General features: G+C 47.8%; 1 protein-coding gene across 5 annotated transcripts in view; it reads left to right on the top strand.

The window, feature by feature from the left end:
• Positions 1-1,798, top strand: part of LZTS3 (leucine zipper tumor suppressor family member 3) — a 126,678-nt gene extending 124,880 nt beyond the window's left edge. For all 5 annotated transcript variants that reach the window (XM_074992230.1, XM_074992231.1, XM_074992228.1 and 2 more), the window contains one exon: positions 955-1,798. The gene's annotated coding sequence lies outside the window, so the exon portion shown is untranslated. The remainder of the gene's footprint in view (positions 1-954) is intronic.
• Positions 1,799-7,673: the final 5,875 nt, after the last annotated feature.

Genomic DNA, 7,673 nt, shown 5'->3' on the forward strand with positions numbered 1-7,673 from the left:
GAGCTGTTCCCTGCTCCAGAGCCATCCATTCCATTGGGGTCTTTCTTTAAATGTCCCTTGTTGCAGACGTGCTTAAGAAACCCACAGCTTTCTCCTGCTGGAGTCATGATTATGATACTCAGCCAAGGGATGGATCCAGCCTACCCACACTGACTCCTGATTGGTGCTTCCCCAGAATTTGTGCAATATATTGGCCCAAGCCTAGTTCAAACTCCACCTGAGTAAGGGGGGGCGTTTCCATTGCCTCCCAGGGCCTTTGGCTGTGAATCAGGCCCCCATATCCATGATCATGTCTCCATGTAGCGGCTGGTCCCTGCAACTTTAGCTGCTTTCTGCTTCTTGACAGAAGGAGGAGTCCTTTACCTCAGGTGGTAGGGCTTATGTTTCTGGCAGTGAAGGCTTGATGGCTTGATGCCCCCAGCAACCATTGTGTCTGTACTTACACAGCTGTAGTTTGCTACATTCAAATCCAAACTGAGACCAGAGCAGCTCTGGATTTTTGACTAGGTCACAATCCAGGTATGGGCAGCTTTTTGGGCCCATGTCTTAGGAAGACACAGTATTTCGCTAGTCTACTGGTATGGCACCTGGGTGCCGTTCCAGTGACTGGAGGGAGGAATACAACCGCATGAGCAGCTCTATCTCACTGGTGCAACATGCTGCATCCTGCTCATGCACTGAGCACACCAAATGCCTGTGCAGTTTCTTGCCATATAACGACAGAGTCAGTTTGTGAACTGGAACCTCTGAAGGGTGTTTTAATTTGCACTGGCTCAGCTCTTCTCAGAGGTGGACATTTTCTCCTCTGACAGCCATGAACCAGTGGGAGACCCTGACAAGTGACTCGCCAGGAGTGTGTCCAACCTAGTTTGAAATTTACGTTGAGTTTTGAAATCAAAACTAAACTTCCATGGTGTATTTGCTTGTCTCTGTCTTGTCTGTGTTCCTTTACAGGAACAATGAACCAGATCTTCAGCTGCTGGAAATCCCCATCGCTCTGTTGACTTCAGTGGAAAGGTGCCAATTTAGGACATTCAGAGATCTGGCCTGGCATGTTGTCTGAGTTCACCGGTAATAGAAACCCCTGCAGGTGAACAGGTTGGAGCCTGGCCCTGCCAGTGGTAGGGAATGGGTTAGCCGCAGGCTTTATTATTGAAGTCTGCATAGACCTGCAGGCAACATTTGGGACAGCCCTAGTGTAAAGTAAGTCCTGACCGTGTGTGTTTTGTTTCTTAAAGTCCCACTTGCTCTCTGCTCTTACTGTGAATTCAAACCAGAAGTTTAAACTGGTCCCCTGTGTTCCACGTTGACCGTTCATGGGTCTCTCCGAACGCTGCCTAGCAAGACTTGGGGGAAAAAAATCCATAAAAACAAATGCTCTAAAAAGAATAAATATTAATAAAAACAAACCCAGGTGTGGCTTCTGTCCGCGTCCAGATACCATTGTATTAACTGTGCCTCTAGTAAATGTGTTTAAAGAGAAGACATTTTAAAAAACCTGGACTTTTTGTACAGCAAAGATGTATCCATTTAGAAAATGATTGTTACCCCTCTAGCACATTTCACAATCAGTGACTAGTCTATTGTACATCTCCATCAGGTTATAACATTGTGAAGAGTCACTGCCTTTTGGATTTTTTACAGTGTACATATATAAAATGTCCATATAGAGATAGGTGTATATATATATATGTAAAGATGTATATGTATACGTATCTCTAGCTATCTCTCTATCGCTATCTGACTGTGAAAGATTTTTATTCCAGCAAAATAAAATGGAGAAAGACCCCTTTTAAGAATCTGCATTTCTGGCTGGTCTGTATTTTTGCTACTGGAAAGGGACAGTGGGAGTGAATGGGCAGAAGCCTCTGTTGTTCCAATCTCTGCTGCTGTGACCAAGCTGGTGGGGAAGGTCACAGAGGTTTTACAAACAAACCACACAGGAAATAAACTCTTGCCTCGACTTGTTGCAAGCTTGTTGCAGTCTGGGCTTTGCAGGCTTTGATTCAGTGATGGATTTGTCCAGGGGTTTTCATGCACTGGGAGAGTATATTATTAACTACTGGGTTACCAGGTAGATCTTAAGGGAAAGATTTTCAAAGCATGACTGGATGTCAGGCGCCCAGTTGCTACTAAAAGAGGCACCCCTAAGTCCCATCTGTGTCCCTCTATCCTGTACTTCCCAGATTGATGGACAGGGGCACTGTAGCAAGGAGGATGCTCAGCTGGACCAGGGAGATACAATGCTAATCACCGCTAGTTCCACCTTCCGCCCTTACTGGCATGTCAGATGTGTGCTACCATCCTTCTTTCGGAGGCTGGCCACCCATCTAGTGAGGAAGTAGCATGCTAGGCCCCCGGGCAATGTCTCCATAAGGTGGATAAGGCGCAGCGGACAGGGTCAAAGTGGCTGGATTTTCTACGATGAACAAAGTGATCATTGTTCCACTCGCGCCACTGGGGTGGTGAATTCTGGGAGGGCCTTGGAATGTTTGCTCTGGAGCGGTTCCACCTGCTTGTTATTTCAATGAGGTTATTTATTAGCTTCCGTCCTTTGATACGCGCCAGCCAGGCTCGAAGGGAGTCCATGGGCTTCAAGGCATGTTTCTGCCTGACAGGTTTACTAGTGTAGCCCAGAGGGGCTGATGATGACCTGCGTCGATTCGCTTTACACTCACAACCTGCTGGGATCATGGTCATTGGGCGAAAGGATCCCAGCGGTTCAGTGTGTTTCCCTGTCCCCCCTGCAGGGGTCCGGCGGCAGGATCAGGACCTATGGAGGTTCCCGGCTGGCTGCAGGAGGCAGGGGAGAACAATTGCACATGTAAGTGCAATGATTAAAACCCCCAAAATGGTGCGATTTCATGAATGAAACAATAGGAGGGACGAGGAGGGTGAGAGAGGGTCGGGTTTTTAAGGAAGTGATTTACACAAGCACCTTTGAAATTCCAGGCCACATGTCCCCTTGGCTGCTGTCAATGGCACCCGGCCTCCAAAAACCCTGGAATGTCTTTGAAAAATTCCTCCCCTCCTCAGCTGGAAGCAGGTCCTGTTCTGCTCGGATTGGGCCAGAGGGAGCCCTGTGCTTGAACGTGGCATGAACACTGGTTATGCCAGAAGCTGAATAGAAACTCCAAGGGGCAGCTTGTCATGTCAGCCTTACACAGTCTATGCTGGCACTGCCCAGACATACAGGCTAGTTGGGCATATGATGAATAATGGTGCTCTGGGAAAGGCTGGGTTTTAGTAAGCGATAAGTCACTATAGCCAATGGGTTCTTGCACCTGGGCTACTGCCAGGGTTCAAACATGGCACTTAGGAAAGAGCTTTCAAATCCCAATCCACAGAGACAGGCAAGAGTGATAAGGGGTTTTCCAGAGTCACCAAGAGGCACCAGTAAATAGCCTCACCCTATCCATGGCATTAGCAGGTGGTTGTTAGCCCGTATCACCATCACTATCGACACAGCTGCAGGAAAAGGTATTGGGGACCACAATCATTGTGCCCTTCCTCTATTGCTAAATGGAAAGTGGAGCCTGGCTAGATTCCCAACTAGATGGCAAAGGTATCCCCTCTATGGGAAAGGCTGAGAATTAATGGGCTTCTGTTGGTTATAAAAACCACTCCACTGTGTGTCATAGGCCCAATAATGCTTCTGAGGACCCTCCTTTATGGTGCACAAGTCACTGGGGCTTATGCTCCTTGAACTGGAGGTGCTGAGCTGTATCCCCAGGGTGGCCTAGGATGTGGGGCTGGCAGCATCATAAGAAATGCAAAGTCGGGGGTGGGGAGGGGCACAGCGTTTTAAGCACAAAGCAACTATTACATCAATGAATGCATTGCATCAAACAAAGCAATTACCAGAAGTGGTGGCCAGAGTATAAGGATGGGCTATAGGAATCCCTGAATTGTAACACTGACTCCATGAGTGGTTATAGCAATGTGACTTCTATGCTTCAGTTTCTCCATCTGTGAAATGGGAACAATAATAATACTTCCCTTACTTGCAGGAAGGTTTTGCTCATAAATCATTTTGCAGATGGAAGGCACATTTCATAAATGTTACATACTGGTGAGCTGGCAACCAACTCAGTTTAGGTTTTATAAAAACAAACTTTTCCAGGGCCTAACATCAATAGAAATATTTCCATGGATATGTCTTCCCCAAAACATTAAGTAGAAATAGTAGATTTCTTTTTCCTGAAAGAATTGACATGTCTCCTTGCAATGCAGATGTTCAAGTTTGTGTAAGTGCATGAGAGCCTGAAAATTAAACTGACTAAAAACAAACATGAACATGGATCATCTCTTTCCATTACTAAAGTCCTGTGACATTTCAAAAGTAGATAAAGGGCTTGTGAGAAGAACTTAGATTTTCATAGAGCCCAAGGCCACCAGGGATCACTGTTACCATTTCACCTCCTGTACAGCCCAGGCCAGAGAATGTCTTCAAAATAATTCCTAGGACAGATATATTTTAGAAAAACATCCAGTCTTGATGTAAAAATCATCAGTGTTGGAGAATCTATCATGAACTGTGGTAGGTTGGTCTTTTGGTTAATTACTCTCTGTTTTAAAAGTTACATCTTATTCCCACTTTGCACTTGTTTGGCTTCAACTTCCAGCCATAGGATTAGGTTCTACCTTTGTCTGCTAGACTGAGGCACCCATTACTAAACAGCTGTTCTCCATGCATATATTCATAGACTGGAATCAAGTTACCTTTTATCTGTCGCTTTGTGAAACTAGATTGGGATGGGTGATGAAGAAGAAGTGGCCCACCAGGGTTAGTCCCTGGCAGGCTACTGCCACTATATTCACCTGCACCTCTGCAGGTTTTAGGCGATCACAACGCTGTTTGGCTGCAGATTGCCATTCATGGCCAGTGGGACCAGCAGAAAGTGACAAAGTAGGGAACCACTTCCCATGGGCTGGGAATGGCAATCTGTGGCCAACCCAAGCTGTGTTTGCCTGATACGTGCATGGGTGCAGGTAAATAGAGAGATGGGGGTTAGTCCTGGGAGGACCAGATCCAGCCGCAGGCTGGTATTTGCCCAACCCTGAATTAGAATTCACTGAATCTATCACTATAAGGCACAGTTTCTCATTTGTGACTTATTCTCCTGATGTGTCTGTGAACTCTCTATCAACAGTCTCTTGAACTGTGGACACTAGTGCTAACTAAAACCAATGAGAAGTCCTGTGACACCTTATAGACAAACAGGTTCATTGGACCATTTAAGTTTTCATGGGCAAAGACCCATGCTGTAGGACGCATCTGATAAAGTGGTCCTTTACCCATGATAGCTTATGCTCTAATAACTGTTCATCTATAAGGTGCCACAGGACTTCTCATTGTTTTTGTGGATACAGATGAACACAGCTAACCCTCTAATACAGGGCTAATGAAAATAACTTCTCTATGCCTACGTGAGAGTCCTCTGTGCATCCAATGATTGCATTTTTCAAAAACACCGTTTTAATAATCTAAGGGCTTATTAACCACACAGGGAGAACATTTTTTTTTAAATTTAACCTGTTTCTCTAGTAAACTTAATTCAGTCTTTTAAAGACAAGATTTTTCTAAGTTGCCAACGGTGAAACGAAATACTAACAGGTTTACATGAAGAAATCAATGCAAAAGGACATTAACATGGAATACAGATTAAGGACAGGTGTAACTGCTGCTAAATACAGTTGTCTGTGCTCCAGCCTCTGACTAATGCATCTCCTCTGTGGGCGAGTTCCTGATACCTTGTTCTGTTTATGTGGTTTTATACTGTGCTGACTCGGGAAGGATGAGCTTGGTACTACATCACAGGGCTCGGCAGTGTGGGGTAGAAGTCCTGGCTCACACTTAACTCGCTGTCAGTGTTTATTGGTGAGTTTAGCCCTGATTTTTTAAGGGTGCTTAGAGCTTGCAGCCTCCATCAACATCATTTGGAAATGCTGTGGGGTGAATATAACGATGATGTTAGATTCACTACTGGACAGTTCTCTGCCTCACACAGCTTGGATGAAGACGGACCTAAAGCAGGACAGGTACATGGAGAGCACAACCACAGCAACAAGGAGGGGAGGTTTAGGAGCAGGGGAGGAAGGGAGAAACCTGCAACGTACCCAACCAGAGCAAAGCTAGCTGAAGAGACCCCCTCCATTTTGCCAGGGACCCATGTTATGGCTACAGCTCTTGAATGTGGGCTGGGAACAGCCCCCCACCCCCACACAGCACTTCACCCTGCCCCTGGAGGGGTGGGACCCTACAAACCAGGCTCCACCAATGGTTATAGCTTTGGCAGCCTTTCCTGAGCCAGTTGTGCCAGACCCAGAGGTCAGCAGAAACCTGTTGGCAAGCAGCAGCGGCCCCCACCTAGTCTCATGGCTAAGGGCTTTGGGAAATGTGCACAGTGCTGCACACAAGATGGAGACACTCCTGGGCTCCACTCCTAGAGGAGAACCCCATGGATGTAAGTTCCTAACCCCTATACTGGTAATGGCTGAGGGCGAGTCTCTGTGAGTTCCAGCATTGGAGAATTGCAGGCTCTGAGCTCAGCCCTATCTATTGCTGTGAGGGGCAGTACAATTAGAAACAGTGCTGTTAGCTGTAACTGGTGACACCACAGATTGCACCCAGAAGAGGTGACAGATTCCCAGCAGAGCTCTCGGCACCGACTAGCAAGCGGTTGGTGCCAGTGCTCAGCTAAGCTCACTCAAGCCTAGGCTGGAGATGTCCCCAAAAACTCACAGAGATACACTAAGGTCAACAGCACCACTCTAGGGGTCATAGCGTGACTGCAGGTCTAGGTCCAGCCCCCAGGCCTCCAATCCCAACACCTGTTCTGGGGCAGGGCCCGTTCTATCCTGCAGAGGGCAGCCCCACATACACCTGAACTGCCCAGCCCCAAACTGAGCAAGTCTCCTGGGTGGGGAGCACAGGTGGGGCAGGGGGAGGGAGAGGTAGAGGAATGAAGAGCATATGCTGGGGGGAGTCAGATAGGTGATGGTGAGTTACAGGCAGAGGGTGAAGGTCAAGGGGATGGGATGCACACGTTGGGGAGAGTCAGATCAGGGTGGGAGATCGCAGGGGAGTGTTTCAGATCAGGGGATGGGGAGCTGGGTCAGGAGGGATCTAAGAGGAAGTGCACAGGCTGGGAGGTTGGGTGCTGAGGGTTTGGGAGAAGACAATAGGCTGGGTGTCAGATAGCTGAGGGTCAGACGGAGGACCACAGGCTTGAAGAAGGGTCAGATCAGCAAGCACCAGTGGGAGGGGGAGCACAGGCTGAGGGCTGCATCAGATAAAGCCCGAGGGACAGGGTGCAGAGGCTGTTGGAGGGGCTGATCAGGGAGAGCCCTGAGTCTCCCTGAAATTAATTGAAGTGTTGGGCCATTTGCCCTCCCTGTGTTCTGGAACCCGACTGGGAAAATCTCACACACAGGAAGTGGGCTTCACACCCCAAGCACAAATGGGTAAACTCCCCTAGCCGAGCCCCAGCCCTGACAGAGTGTGGGGGCTGGCAGGCTCAGTCAGTGACACCAAGCCGGTTCATTGCAACACCCAGACAAGAGCAGGTCTGATTCTCTCTCTCTCTCTCACACACACACATACACACACACACACACACACACCCCGTGCTGGTATATTACACTGTTCAGCATCACCACATTCCCAGCAA

This window comes from Carettochelys insculpta, chromosome 4 (genome assembly GCF_033958435.1).
Source record: "Carettochelys insculpta isolate YL-2023 chromosome 4, ASM3395843v1, whole genome shotgun sequence".
Taxonomy (NCBI): Eukaryota; Metazoa; Chordata; order Testudines; family Carettochelyidae; genus Carettochelys; species Carettochelys insculpta.